The 14,109-nt window shown below is 42.9% G+C and overlaps 1 long non-coding RNA gene across 1 annotated transcript in view; it reads right to left on the reverse strand.

The window, feature by feature from the left end:
• Positions 1-408: 408 nt before the first annotated feature.
• LOC123366282 overlaps positions 409-14,109 on the reverse strand; it is a 28,099-nt gene continuing 14,398 nt past the window's right edge. The window contains exons 2-3 of the long non-coding RNA XR_006578012.1: positions 1,115-1,216; positions 409-508 (exon numbers count right to left, since the gene is read on the reverse strand). This is a non-coding gene — a long non-coding RNA (uncharacterized LOC123366282). The remainder of the gene's footprint in view (positions 509-1,114; positions 1,217-14,109) is intronic.

The following is a 14,109-nucleotide window of genomic DNA, read 5'->3' on the forward strand; positions in this document are numbered from 1 at the left end:
ACACTGTACAAATAGAGAGTGACAGGCAGTCCTTGCTCCAAGTGCTTAAATCTAAATAGACAAGACAGATGCAGGATGGGGGAAAGAGTATAACACACACCAAGCAAAGTGATCACTGTGATGACAAGCAAACATCATGTTAGTTTCATAATGTTTTGGAGGGTAGGTGTAGCTAGGTTTGGGGAGGGTCTTTTGAGGGGGTGCTGAGTGGTGGTGTTTTGGGGAGCATACCAGCTTAATGTTAATAAAAGTGAAGACAGAGGGATGCTGAAGGATGGGGGCGAGGATACAGCATGGAAGAAGACGGTAGGAGGTGCAGGTGCAGAGTGATGCTGAGATGAAGAGACTGTGAGGGAGGGAGAAGACTGGCATCAACAGCCAATCACCGCAGGGCAGAGAATAATCAAACCTGTAGAAAGTTCTCTGAATGTCTGAAGATCCCTGCTCTGGCTGCTTCTGTTGGAGTCTCTGGCTGGTTCTTCTCAGCAATTTTCCACCCAACCACCACCTGGTGAGGGCAGATGCTATCTGAGTCCTAGTGCCCCATGGTGTTCTGGCTCCGGAGATACCAGGCTGATAGCTGGGCCCCTTTTACTCCCCTCCCTTCCAGTGCAGCAGTCCCTGCTTTGGCTGCTTCCAGCAGGTAGGGGCAGCTGCAGATTCTCTGTCTGGTTCCTCTGCAGTTACAGTTTTATACATAAACGTTTATAGGAAATAAAAGTCCTGCTAGATGTCACAGGAATGTCTACACACTCATTTTTATTAAGAAAATGTTTAAAATATCAAATATAAATGATCTTGTACATTTCCCCCATCCAGCTGCTAGATCACCAGCTTCTAAATATACTAATTTTAAATGATCAACCAATGTCCTTTTTTCAGTCCCACCCACAAGATCTCACTCTGTTATCCCTGATTGCATGATGCTACTATGTATTATCTTCTTTAAAACCTTCAAAAAGCCAGCCTCCCACCAATGCTCATCTTCCCCCAACTTAACTCTCTTCCAGTATAGGATCTGAGCAGAATGCAGTGCATGGGGGGAGAACATCTCAGATCATGAGCCCTCTCTCTGCTGAATACAAATTCAATAGACAAGCAACAGTGTGCTTACCATTCGGAGGGATTTGTTCACAGAAGTCGTTAGTGTACCACAGCTCTAGGAATTACCTCCAGGCAATCTGGCTTCATGCCCAACCCCTCTATGTGAACTTTCCTGAAAATAAAACACCAGAAAGTATAAAAATGTATTGACTTGTCTGCGGAAAAGATTTGCAGGCTGTTTGCTTTCTTGTAAAGTAAAAAAATAACAAGGTTGATGTGAGCAGAGAGGCATAAAGTAGCTAAAACCTGTCAATAAAAAAGACAAAGCATTATTCTGCTGAAAGTCATTCCATTGGGGATTCTCTCTAAAAGCAAGCTTTGTTTTCAGCACCAGGATTTTAAAAGTGCTTAGATTTATTTATTTTTAGAAATGTGGATAGTCTCAAAAACACATGAAAGAGACAGTCGGTGACTATCTCCACTGTGATGATTGTTTCATCATCTGACCAATAATGAAGCACATTGTGAAAAGAAATCCCCATAGAATTCCATGCTCTTAATGCAAAAAATCATTACTAGGACCCATTCCAAAATAAACCAGGAAGGGAGAGAGGAAACAAGTTCTAATTCACAGTTTCCTAGAAATTCTTCCATCGGGGGAAATGGTGTTTCTCCCTTCAGAAGCAGCCAAGCAGTGCCCACTCCCACTCCCCATTTGAAGCCCTGCTGCCACCAAAGATTCACCAGCCACATCTAGCTTGGACTCCCACTTCAATCAATCCTCAGGGGTTGTCCTCAACACTTAGAGGCAAACCAGTGAAAGTTGATACAGTCCCACTTCCCCTACAGGGGTTTAAGAAGAAACATTGAATCAAGGAGAGTATTAGTCACACTCCCTGGAACTGAAACCCCACAGAGAAGCTTCTCTAGAGCCAAGGAATGAGGACAGCATTCAACACACCTCCACTCCTGTGCAGATACAGACTCCGCTGTCTCTATCACAAATAGAGAACAGCACAGGGCCCCATTATCAGCACAATGGGATCCTGGTCAATGACTGGAGCTCCAAAGCGCTGCCACGATACAACTAATAAATAATAATGAAAAGCCTGACCCAGTCCTGCAGTCATCCCTGTGCAGGATAAGGCCCTTTGTATGTGATTTATAATATTTTAGTTGGTTTCCCAAGTTGCTTTGCTCTAAGACAGTACGAGCAGCAAAGTTCTTGTTTAAGTGAACTTGTTATGGATAAAGATGGACAGTGGCCTGTTATTTGCCAGTGTGGAAGGCCCACGGCCTGAGCTGTTATAGAAAGAATTCATAGGGGACTGAGGTTTAAATATCCATCCATCCCATCCTCCTTGGGTTTCATCCTTATTTCAGGACTTCTGGCTTAACTAAAACAACACAGACTTGGCAAAACTCCTTGGCTGCTGCATTCCTACCATGTAAGGTTAAAAATCAAGAACTCAAAATAACTGTGCAAACAGGTTAGCTTTTGTGACACCTCAGAACTCCCTAGTGTGGCTCTGATCAGAGAAACCACACACCTTATCCCACAGGAGCACTCCAGCCTCACATTAAGGTGCTGAGCCTAACTACACTCAGGGTACGTCTACACTACGGGATTATTCCGATTTTACATAAACTGGTTTAGTAAAACAGATTGTATAAAGTTGAGTGCACACAGCCACACTAAGCACATTAATTCGGTGGTGTGCATCCACGGTCCGAGGCTAGCATCGATTTCTGTAGCGTTGCACTGTGGGTAGCTATTCCGTAGCTATCACATAGTTCCCGCAGCCTCCCTCGCCCCTTGGAATTCTGGGTTGAGATCCCAGTGCCTGATGGGGCAAAAATCATTGTCGCGGGTGGTTCTGGGTAAATGTCGTCAGTCACTCCTTCCTCTGGGAAAGCAACGGCAGACAAGCATTTCGCGCCCTTTTTCCCTGGATTGCCCTGGCAGACGCCATAGCATGGCAACCATGGAGCCTGTTTTGCCTCTTGTCACTGTCACCGTATGTGTACTAGATGCCGCTCACAGAGGCGACTCAGCAGTGCTACACAGCAGCATTCATTTGCTTTTGCATGATAGCAGAGATGGTTATCAGCCATTCTGTACCGTCTTCTGACATTGAAATTGGCAATGAGATGACGGTTACCAGTCCTTCTGTGCTGTACTGTCTGCTGCTGTCATGGGTGCCCCTGGCTGAGGTCGGCCGGGGGCGCAAAAGACAAAAATGGGAATGACTCCCTGAGTCAATCCCTCCTTTATGGTATCTAAAAATAGAATCAGTCCTGCCTAGAGTATGGGGCAAGTGTACTAGAGAACCAGTGTATCAGAGAACCAGAGAGCACAGCCGCTCCGTGTCAGATCCCGCAGAAATGATGAGCTGCATGGCATTCACAGGGGGTGCCCCTGCAACAACCCCACCTGTTGCTTCCCTCCTCCCCCAGCCTTCCTGGGCTACCGTTGCAGTGTCCCCCCATTTGTGTGATGAAATAATAAAGAATGCAGGAATAAGAAACAGTGACTTGTTAGTGAGATAAAATGAGGGGAAGGCAGCCTCCAGCTGCTATGATAGTCCAGACAGGACGTTAAGCAGTGTGAGGGAGAGGAGCCCAGCATCCTGCTGCTATGATAGTCCAGGCAGAACAGAATCTTTTCTTTACACATGAAGGGCGGGGGCTGATGGAGCTCAGCCCCCTGTTGCTATGATGAAGACGGTTACCAGCCATTCTGTACCATCTACTGGGAAGCAGTAGCACTCATGGGCTGATGATGAGGACGGATACCAGTCCTTCTGTACTGTACCATCTGCCACAAGGCTGATGATGACGATGGATTTCAGTCATATTGTACCATCAGCCACCAAGGAGGGGGGGCGAGGATGGTACAGTTCACTGCCGCAGCATCGCGTCTACCAGCAGCATTCAGTACACATAGGGTGACATTTAAAAGAGTCAAGATACGATTTTTTCCCCTTTTCCTTCTGGGGGTGGGGGGTGGGGTAAATTGACAAGCTATGCCCTGAACCACCCCGGACAATGTGTTTGACCCTACAGGCATTGGGAGGTCAGCCAAGAATGCAAATGCTTTTCGGAGACTGCAGGAACTGTGGGATAGCTTGAGTCCTCAGTCCCCCCTCCCTCCCTGAGCATCCATTTGATTCTTTGGCTTTCCATTACGCTTGTCACGCAGCAGTGTGCTGACTCCCTGCTGTGGCCTCTGTCTGGAGATTTTTTAAAAATGCTTTTGAATTTTGTCTTCTGTAATGGAGCTCTGATAGAACAGATTTGTCTGCCCATACAGCGATCACATCCGTATGGTCCATGCTGGAGCTCTTTTTGGATTTGGGACTGCATCGCCACCCGTGCTGATCGGAGCTCCACGCTGGGCAAACAGGAAATGATATTCAAAAGTTTGCGGGGCTTTTCCTGTCTACCTGGACACTGCATCCGAGTTCAGATTGCTGTCCAGAGCGGTCACAGTGGTGCACTGTGGGATACCAGCCGGAGGCCAATACCGTCGATTTGCGGCCACACTAACCCTAATCCGATATGGTAATACTGATATTAGCGCTACTCCTCTCGTTGGGGAGGAGTACAGAAACCGGTTTAAAGAGCCTTTTATATCGATATAAAGGGCCTCTTAGCGTGAACGGGTGTGGCGTTAAATCGGTTTAACGCTCCTAAAGTCGGTTTAAACACGTAGTGTAGACCAGGCCTCAGCTACACTCTGTTAGCTCCCGGTGGGCGTTCTTCTCAGAAAGGACTCTGAAGCCTTACTGGAAGTTCACACAAAAAACTCCAGGCCACTATCTGGCTCTGCTAAGTTTTCTCCTTCTAGATGGGACAAAAAAGGCAACAATGTTGTGGGTCCCTTCCAGTGTGCACTGAAAGACCTCCTTAGAATGCCTGGCTCCTGATATTGTATCAAATGTCTTGAGAGTATCCACACCACTCCTAGAGCATGAGGGTAAAAAACAGAACCAGCAACAGCTGCTGAGCTGACAGGTTCCAAAATACTGGTACTATCCAGGACAGATGTCCAAACAACACATAGTGAATCCATTCAGATAATAGAAGAGCAGACCCAAAACTTCACCTGAACTTGAACTTCACCTTTTTGTGCTTCCGAAAAGGTCAGTTTGCTTTGGGGTTGTTTGCTTGCTTTTCATTTTCACTCAGAGCCCCCACCACACACACACACACACACACACCCCTTAGGGTTTTGGCTACAACAGACAGAACAATAGAAAGGCTATTTTCAGTATATCTGAATCTACTCGATTAGGAAATAGCACAAGTCTCCCAAGACAACTTGTACTAGTGTGATTCTTAGCACAGTTGACAAAGCAAAAAGGTCTAGATCAGTGGCTCTCAACCTTTTCAGACTACTGTACCCCTTTTAGGAGTCTGATTTGTCTTGCGTACCTCAAGTTTCACCTCACTTAAAAACTACTTGCTTACAAAATCAGACATAAAAGTACAAAAGTGTCACAGCCCACTATTGCTGAAAAATGTCTTACTTCCTCATTTTTACCATATAATTATAAAATAAATAATTGGAATATAAATATTGTACTTACATTTCAGTGCATAGTCTACAGAGCCATAGAAACAACTCATTGTCTATATGAAATTTTAGTTTGTACTGACTTCACTAGTGCTTTTTATGTAGCCTGCTATAAAACTAGACAAATATCTAAATGAGTTGATGTACCCTTTGGTAGACCTCTGCATACCCCCGGCGGTATCTGTACCCCTGGTTGAGAACCACTGGTCTAGATTAATCAGAGAACTGAACTATCCAATGTTTTGTGGTTTGCTCACCAGTAATCCAAACTCCCTACTCAATGAAGATAACCACATTTTCAAAAACTTGTAGACCATTTTCTGTAATAATTAAAAGGGTGATCATTTCCATTTGTCTTTAAATATTACAAAAATAGTATCAGTTGCTGTCATTCATGGATTAAGAAAAGTACATCCCTTATCCTGCAAGCAGTTATGTGCATGTTTAATTTTACAACCATGAATAGGCCCATTGAAGTCAATGAGATGACTCCCCCGTGTTAATTGTTTGTATGATCAGGCTCTGAAAGACTTATATACCTGTAAGTATATATTGCATTATGCCATAGGCATATTTAGGATGGATATTTTAAGTCTTCTGCTAGAAGAGATAATTTTGTATGTTATTAAAATAAAGTAATTGAGTAATACATGATTGGGACTGGAGTAATTAGTATTTTCAAGATACTATTAAGTGTTTAATGAAAGCTATTGTTCTACTGCAATGTCGAGATATCTATTCCTTTCAAAGCAAAAAGCCTAGATGTGATCCTTTATGCAAAGCATTTACATATACATTAGACCCTATCTCAGCACTGTAAAGACAGATTAAATGGATGGGATCTTTAAATTCAAATAGAAAAGCACTGTTAATTTCACTGTCAAAGTGTGGCATTCCACTCTGCCTGCAAGCATTAAGTGGTGGAGATCCTTCTAGTTACACATCAGTTTTCAAAAATGTTTTACTTCTTTTTGTGCTCTGGAGTAAACTTTCAACAATGGTTAAGTCATGCCTATTGTTAGCAATTTGTGCTATAGTTGCTTCCAGGAACCTCAGTCAGGAGACAGATATATTAAAACACAGTCCCTTCCCAAAGGTCCTTATACAATCTAAGGCCATGCACTTAGAATGAGGTGTGCACAAGAGGGACAGTGCTCCTACATAGAACCTCACTGGAATGAACAGTGCCTGCATGAACCTATTTGCAGAATTCAGACTTTAATTGCTCAGAAAACATTGTGAATTACCTCTGTTACATTATTATTTAACTTAACATAAAACTAGGTGAATCCACAACTGCCTAACATACAACAGGAAGGAAAGTCAGGTAGATGCAAAGAGGTCAATTTTATTATTATAGGAGGAACTGGTAATAATGCACATAAATAGTGTTACCCAACACTTCCCATTATAAGATCAGTTGCTAATAACTTTGCCAGACTTTAACCATTTGGTCTGAAATTTTCCATGCCTGAGACAGACTGAAATATTCTGGAAAATTTAAGCCAAAATGGTCCAGCCATTTGTTAGAATGAGACTAGGAAAAAATGTGGTTTGCCCATGTTAAAAAATTCTGGTGACCTATTCTTTGAAATGCTATAATACCCTTCCCCCCCCGAGCAGCAGGACTTGAAATTTGGCAGGTGTGCCCTTTACGTTAGAGAGAGATGCCCTTTGCTCTCCCTGTGGATATCTGCCCCAAACTGGCCAAGTTATAAGCCTTTCAAAAAAAAATCAGTTTGCACATGATCAGTGTAGACTTGCTAGAACTTCACAGCTCAGTTCCTTGAAAATTCTGTGCACATAGAGCATGCTCCACCCAGGGCTTAGCAGGGCTTCCCTGCAATCGTAGTTCTGAGCTGGGTCAGGCACTGGAACAGAGTATTCTCAAGTAGAGACCGTTGGAAATTTTTTTGGTGAAAAATGTTGATGTCAAAAGCAAAACTTTTCATAGAAATTGGATCAGTTTTGACTAAACTTTTATCTGAAAGGTTCAGGATGGAATTTAGGGGCAGGGTAAAGAGGAATGTAAAGATTCCCACCCCAGTGGTTCAGGCCTACTTCAAGTTCCTTCTCTGGCTGATTTGGATCAGAAACTTGAAACAGTGTCTCCCACATCCCAGCTGAGTGCCCCAACTACTGAGCTATACAGTCAGTCTCTCTCAAGCACTATTGACATTAATTGTGTATATAAAGTGGCAGAGCTTCAACAAGAAAAACTGACTCTGCAGCCCAGTGTTTAGGGAACTAATCAAGCAGAGTAGAGACTTGAAACAGGGTCACCCACATGTCAGCTGAGTGCCCTGGACTATTGGATATACAGCAGTGTTGCGCTTTCGCTCTCTGTTATACTCTTAAAAGTGATTTGGCTCCCTTCATTCAGTAGCAGGCTACTGGAAATGCACTTTTTATTGTTCGGGCTGGGCAATTGGTTTTGAATGTGTAGTTTATTTTCTTGTTTTTACTGTGTTTCCGGACTGATTTTAGTACTGGTTTTATTTAAATTGTTTTTAAAAAGTCAAAGTCTCTCTCTCATCTGTATGTTTTTTCCCTATGAAAATTTTTGAAAGGTCCAGTTTTTTTTCCCCTGATACAGAACAAAAACAAATGTCAAAACCTGAACATTTTTTGCAAAATGGAATTCTTGCTTTCCAATCTACTGTCAACCATGTTGCTGCTTGGTCATCATGGAGAATGAAATTGATGGATTTGAAAGAAAATGGGACAAGAGGCTGACAAAGGGGAGGAGGAGGAATAGATTGGGACAAGAAGCTGAGGGAGGGTGAAGTCTGGGACTGATGGGGCTAGGAACCGGTGGGGTAGGGGGAGCAGGAGACAAATTTCATGAGGAGCTGGGGTGCAGAGGGAGAACTGGGATTTGTTGGGCAAAGAGACTGGATAAAGAGCTGGGAAAGTGAGAGAGAGGGAAAAGATTGGAGGGCGCGTGGGGGTAGGAAGGAGAGATGCATATTAGCTGAGGAGGTGGAAGGGGGCACCTGAGAATGGCTGGGCAAGGAGACTGGGACTGAGAGAGGGGGTGGAGATTGACACTGAACATGAGGGGAGAAACTGGGTAGGGAGACTGGAAGAGTGAAGCTAAGACTTTCCTGAGCAAAGAGATTGGGATTCACATGAGAAGCCGGAGAGTGGAGACAGCTTTCCTATGTAGACTTGATTTGCTCCCTTGCGTGAATGCATTGTGATACAGTCTTAATTACATGTTCGCCTACTATTTTTTCCACAGGACCCCTTCCTCATTGAGTGCACAGGATGGATAGTGGTCACTGAATGAACTATTCAATATTTTGTTTTCTTATTGTTCAATGTGTGGTCCTATGGATTTATTGAACACTATTCAAAACGCTGCTCTAAAGACAGACATTAATCACCTCATGTGTAGTGCTTCACAAACATGGCTACAGTTATTTTCACAGCACCCCTACAAAAAGAGGGGATGGTATTATCCCCACTTTAAAGATGAAGGGGCAAAGCACAAAGATAACGGTGAAGAGTATTCACTAATTTTGAATGCCCAATATGAGACACCTGGGACTTGATTTTTTTAGAGCATGTAGCATTGTGTAGCACTTTATATGTTCAAAGCACAGCTCACTTTGACTCACAGCTCTTCTGCAAATCAAATCTCAGTGTCTAAAGTAAGGCATTCAGAAAATATGGAACACAGTGAAAAGTTTGGTCTAAGTGCTTAAATAGCATCACACAGGAGCTAATTGGCAGAGGCAGGGATAGAATCCAGTTCTCCAGGGCAGCATTCAACTGCCTTAACTATGAGACCATCCTTTCTGCTCTTGAAATCCCCTGCCTCATTCACTGTACAACTTTCAGCTTCTACAACAAATGAAGTGGGGGCCCTAGAGACAAATCTTCTTCACTATAAGACCTTGATTCATCCCCAAAGCAGCTCCATCCTGTGCACTGAATGAGGCAGGGATTCTTTGGGGAAAAAATAGTATGTGAGCGTGTAATGAACGACTGAATCATAATGCCTATGTACAAGAGGGCTGAATTAAGGTTCTATGGGCCACCTTAATTTTGGCATTTTCTAAATTTAGAGTCCTTTATTCTCCAACAACCTTGATAATGTTCTTTTTGTGTGTAATTATATTTATAATTCAAAAAAAGGGTACCCAGAGACTTACCTCAGGATCCCATTGTGTTAGCTTCTGTAAAATCAAAAGAGTAAACATGGCCTCTGATGATGATACCAAGAAAACACTTATTTTAGGGGTGTGTTATTCCAGTAGTGTCATTATTCAAAATGACAGGCATGAAGGATTTAGAGTTGCATTGTCATAATTTTTGCCTACAGTCTGATCTGGTTATTGGGAAGCCCACTATATGAATATGTGTGTAACAGAGGATCATTGGGGAAAGCAAGCAGGAAGGGTAAAAATGAATCAAGATAAGCTAGCTTCCACACAGACTTTGTCTCTCGGTTCTCAGCTGGAAATGTTTTTCAAGAGAGGGACTGGAACTATAAAAAGCAGGAGCAAAAACCATAAGATACCCCTCTCCCCCTCTCTCACCACCTGCCCATCTCATTCTCTATGCCTGAAAAGACAAGGAAACAGCTGTTGGACTCTGGGGGAGGAGTTCTGACCTGAAAGTTTGGTCAGTAATATGCTGGCACATGTGGTGAGAAAGTCTGCTTTGCAACTAAAATAGTTTCTTAGGTAGATATTAGTAAATGTTTTCTCTTTATTTTTCTTGTCACCATTTCTGACTGTTATGCCTCATTACTTATATCATTTAAAATCTTTGTCGTTAATAAACTTGTTTTATCTAATCCAGTGTGTTTAAATTGAAGGATCTGGGTAACTACTTAAGATAAGCAGGCATATTATTCCCTTAAAGGAATAATAGACTTAATATATTTGTACTGTCCAGGAGAGGATTGGGCAGTACAGGACATACATTTCTTGGGGAAGATCTGAGACTGGGGGTGTGTTGGGATCACCCTGCAGTATAACTGAGACTAGTGAGAGCCAGGCTGTAGCTGGCATACACACAGACAATCAGGAAGGCTGTTTGTGAGCAGCCCAGGTGGGAGTTACTACAGCAAGGCATTGTGGAGCACCCAAGGATTCAGGGCAGGGGTGATATCACTAGTCTGGATTGTACCCCGGTATGTCACAGACAGGTAAAGGCACAAGGCCTGACATGTGAAGAGGTGCACTAGATGTGGGGGTTGGACTAGATGACCTCCTGAGGTCCCTTCCAACCCTGAGAGTCTATGATTCACTCAGGGATCAGAAAGGGGACAGAGATGCAGTTAGCCATGTAGCTATGACAGCAAGGACCAGTACTTAAGAAATAAAATGAACTGAGTCAAAATACCCAGCCTACCTCTGGTTCACAAAGCAGCGTAATGGTACAAAATCTGGGGATTCAGTACTCCCAATAAATTTCCAAAAGGAGTCAAGCATACTTATCAAATATCCTTTTAAACAGGCATGGAAATCCTCCACAATCTATAAAGGTTTATTACCAGGGGTGTGGTATGTTTACAATGAATGGGGAATGACATCTACAAGTGGGACACTACCTGCATAGTTAAAAGTAAGTCCTTTAATGCTCCTTGCTGATAGGATTTCAAATCAAGAGGAGTTAACAGCCATAATTTTGTGTTGAAGAACAGTTTGCCCCTTTAGGCAAACAGGGTTGGGTCTAAACTCATAACATATCTTAAGGTATTTGTGAAAGTAAATAGCAGAGGCTGAGATATGTGGTTAATTCCTGATTAGAGATTGATGGCTTTAGAAGAAGGTGGGAAGACTAAGTAGTCTAGTGGTTTTTTTATAGCCTTTTTATCTTTGGAGAAAAAGATTTATCTAGCAGGTTGCTTTAAAAAAAGGTGGCTGCTTGGAATGTTATAGAAATAGCCCAGAGGCAGTGGATTAGTGAGCAAAGGGCAGGTGATTCTCTCAAAGATGCCAGATGAGTATCAGAACCTCATGTTAGGTAAAATAATAATTTGTCTTCCCTGGGATTACTACTAACCAGCATTTGAGCAGCTAGAACCAGCTGCCATTTTTAAAGGAACATGATAGAGAAATGTTTCCCTTTTCCCCTGAATGCAAAATATTCCCCATAATCATTACAATGGCCTATTGGGCATGTCCTGCTCTGATGATTGGTTAATGGGCCAAGATCCTGCAACTCTACAGACCTATCAAGAGTCATTTTTAGAGGATTGTAACAGGGAGCGAGACTCACCCCTGCAGCACCTCCTGCTGGTCATCTCAGGGAATTAGCTCATCTAGTCTCCAGAGCACCCTCTGCAGACTGGTGTCCCTCCCTGGACTCCAGTGCCCTTTTACATGGGGTGATGCCCCTCCAGGCAATACCCCACAGATCTGGGTCTCCCCTCCCCAGGGAACCCCCACCCTCTATCCCCACCTTGCCTCAGCCTATGGGCTACTGCCAGTCACCATCTAGCCCCCTTTCACTGGGGGCTACTGCAGTCTGTATAAGCCAGTCATCATAGGCAAGGGAGGTTTTGACCTGCTGCCTTTCCCTGCAACCCAGTACCTCCAGGGGCCTTGTACAAGTCCCTGCAGCCTGGGGAGTTGCTAGCCCAGAGCTCCCCAGTTCCTCTAGCCTTTCCCCAGCCCTGCCTCACTCCAGTACCCTTTAGCACTCAAGCAGCTAGATCCATCTCCCTCCTCAGCTAGAGGGAGACTGCTTGCTCCTGGCCCATTTCCCTCTTATAAGGGCCAGCTGAGCCCTTATTAAGCCAGCCTCAGCCTGATCAGAGCATGGCCCAGCTGCAGCTGCTTCCCCAAGCAGCCTAATAGCTGCTTTCTTCCAGCCACAGCCCTCCCCAGGGCTACTTTTAACCCCTCGTGGACAGGAGCGGGTGATCACCGCGCTACAAGGATGTTTATAGTTCTTTCTGTGTGCTGCACAGCTGGATTCCTGGGGTGAAATCCTGGCCCCATCAGCAGTATTTCATCCATGGCACCTAAGGTACCTGGCTTACTGATATGAGAAATTGTACCAACAAAAGTAAATATCTACCTTAATTTGTAAAAACACTTCAGTAACATGTAGTATATACAGAATCTTTGAGAAAAAGGTATCATACCTATCAGGGCACTAACTGAAACCTTACACAGCTATAAAGTAACAAAGTTCTGTATCTTGCAATAGATGCCTGTCTGAATTTCTGCATCTTCATTAGAACCAACAGTACATTAACAAAGCCTCTTTCTAGAAATTATAACAATATTTTATTTTAATAGAGGGACCCTCCATACTAAAGGATTCCAAAGACTAAAATTCTAAACTAAAATACATAATTTTCATCCTATACAAGTTTCTAAAACACTCAGACATAGACCTAAATCCAGATTCCCAGAGCAAAACTTGGGTCTGAATCCAAGGTTAACAGCCAAAAGCTAGGAGAGACTTGGAACATACTTAAATCTTGTTAGATTCTATTTAAATGTGGAACTTCCAACTTCAGGAATATTTCTGGCAAAAAAAAAAAAAACCCTCACCACTATGAGGCAGACACCAGGCATGGAAAAATTCAGTTCAAGTGGTTAAAGTTTGACCAAGCTAAACTGAAAACAGAGTCTTATAATGGGATGTGTCAGGTAACCTTAATAATAGGTTTCAGAGTAGCAGCCATGTTAGTCTGTATCCGCAAAAAGAACAGGAGTACTTGTGGCACCTTAGAAACTAACAAATTTATTTGAGCATAAGCTTTTGTGGGTTACAGCCCACTTTGCAGTACTATCAGCTAAGAAAGTGGGGCAACAGCATAATCTTGCTCTCATGTTAGAGTTACTAACCATACTGTCAAGAAAGAAATCAAGACATATTCTCATGTGAAGGATTTAATATATACTAGAATGGCTACCATCGATTTAACCCTTATATTACTTGGATAAAAGGCTAATGGGCTATTTTCCAGAGTTCTGTCCAAGAGGGTGCAAAGACACTCAAATTGGATTTAGATTTCCCAGTTACTACTCCAGAGATTACACGCAGCAACTGCCAGGGAAGGGAAGAACAACAATGTATACATTTGTTTTCAATCCAGCAAAACTATTGGCTAAATATTTATAAGCATAAAATATTCAAAAAAAGTGAATCAAGCTTTGAAATATTAAAATATAGCAAAGAAAAAATGCTTTAATAAGGAAATACTGAAAAAGTAAACTCCACTAATTTACCAAATCAAAATGAATATTTATTTCCTTTAAATATATTCCTGTGTTGAGAGGTATTCTTACCACAGACTCTTTATTTGGGAGCTAGTGGTTGGATATGGGAAGGCAGCTGGGATATCTAAAACATATTGCCTATTACACTTATTACACAGAGTCAGGACTCTGGGGATTTGATTCCGCTCTCATCTACAGCTGTGTAAATCAAGAGAAACTCCATTTATGTCAATGCTGATGAAAAACCAGTGTAAGTGTGCATAGAATCAGGCCCCGTATTTTGCAGTCTGC

Source organism: Mauremys mutica, chromosome 3 (assembly GCF_020497125.1).
Source record: "Mauremys mutica isolate MM-2020 ecotype Southern chromosome 3, ASM2049712v1, whole genome shotgun sequence".
NCBI classification, from domain to species: Eukaryota; Metazoa; Chordata; order Testudines; family Geoemydidae; genus Mauremys; species Mauremys mutica.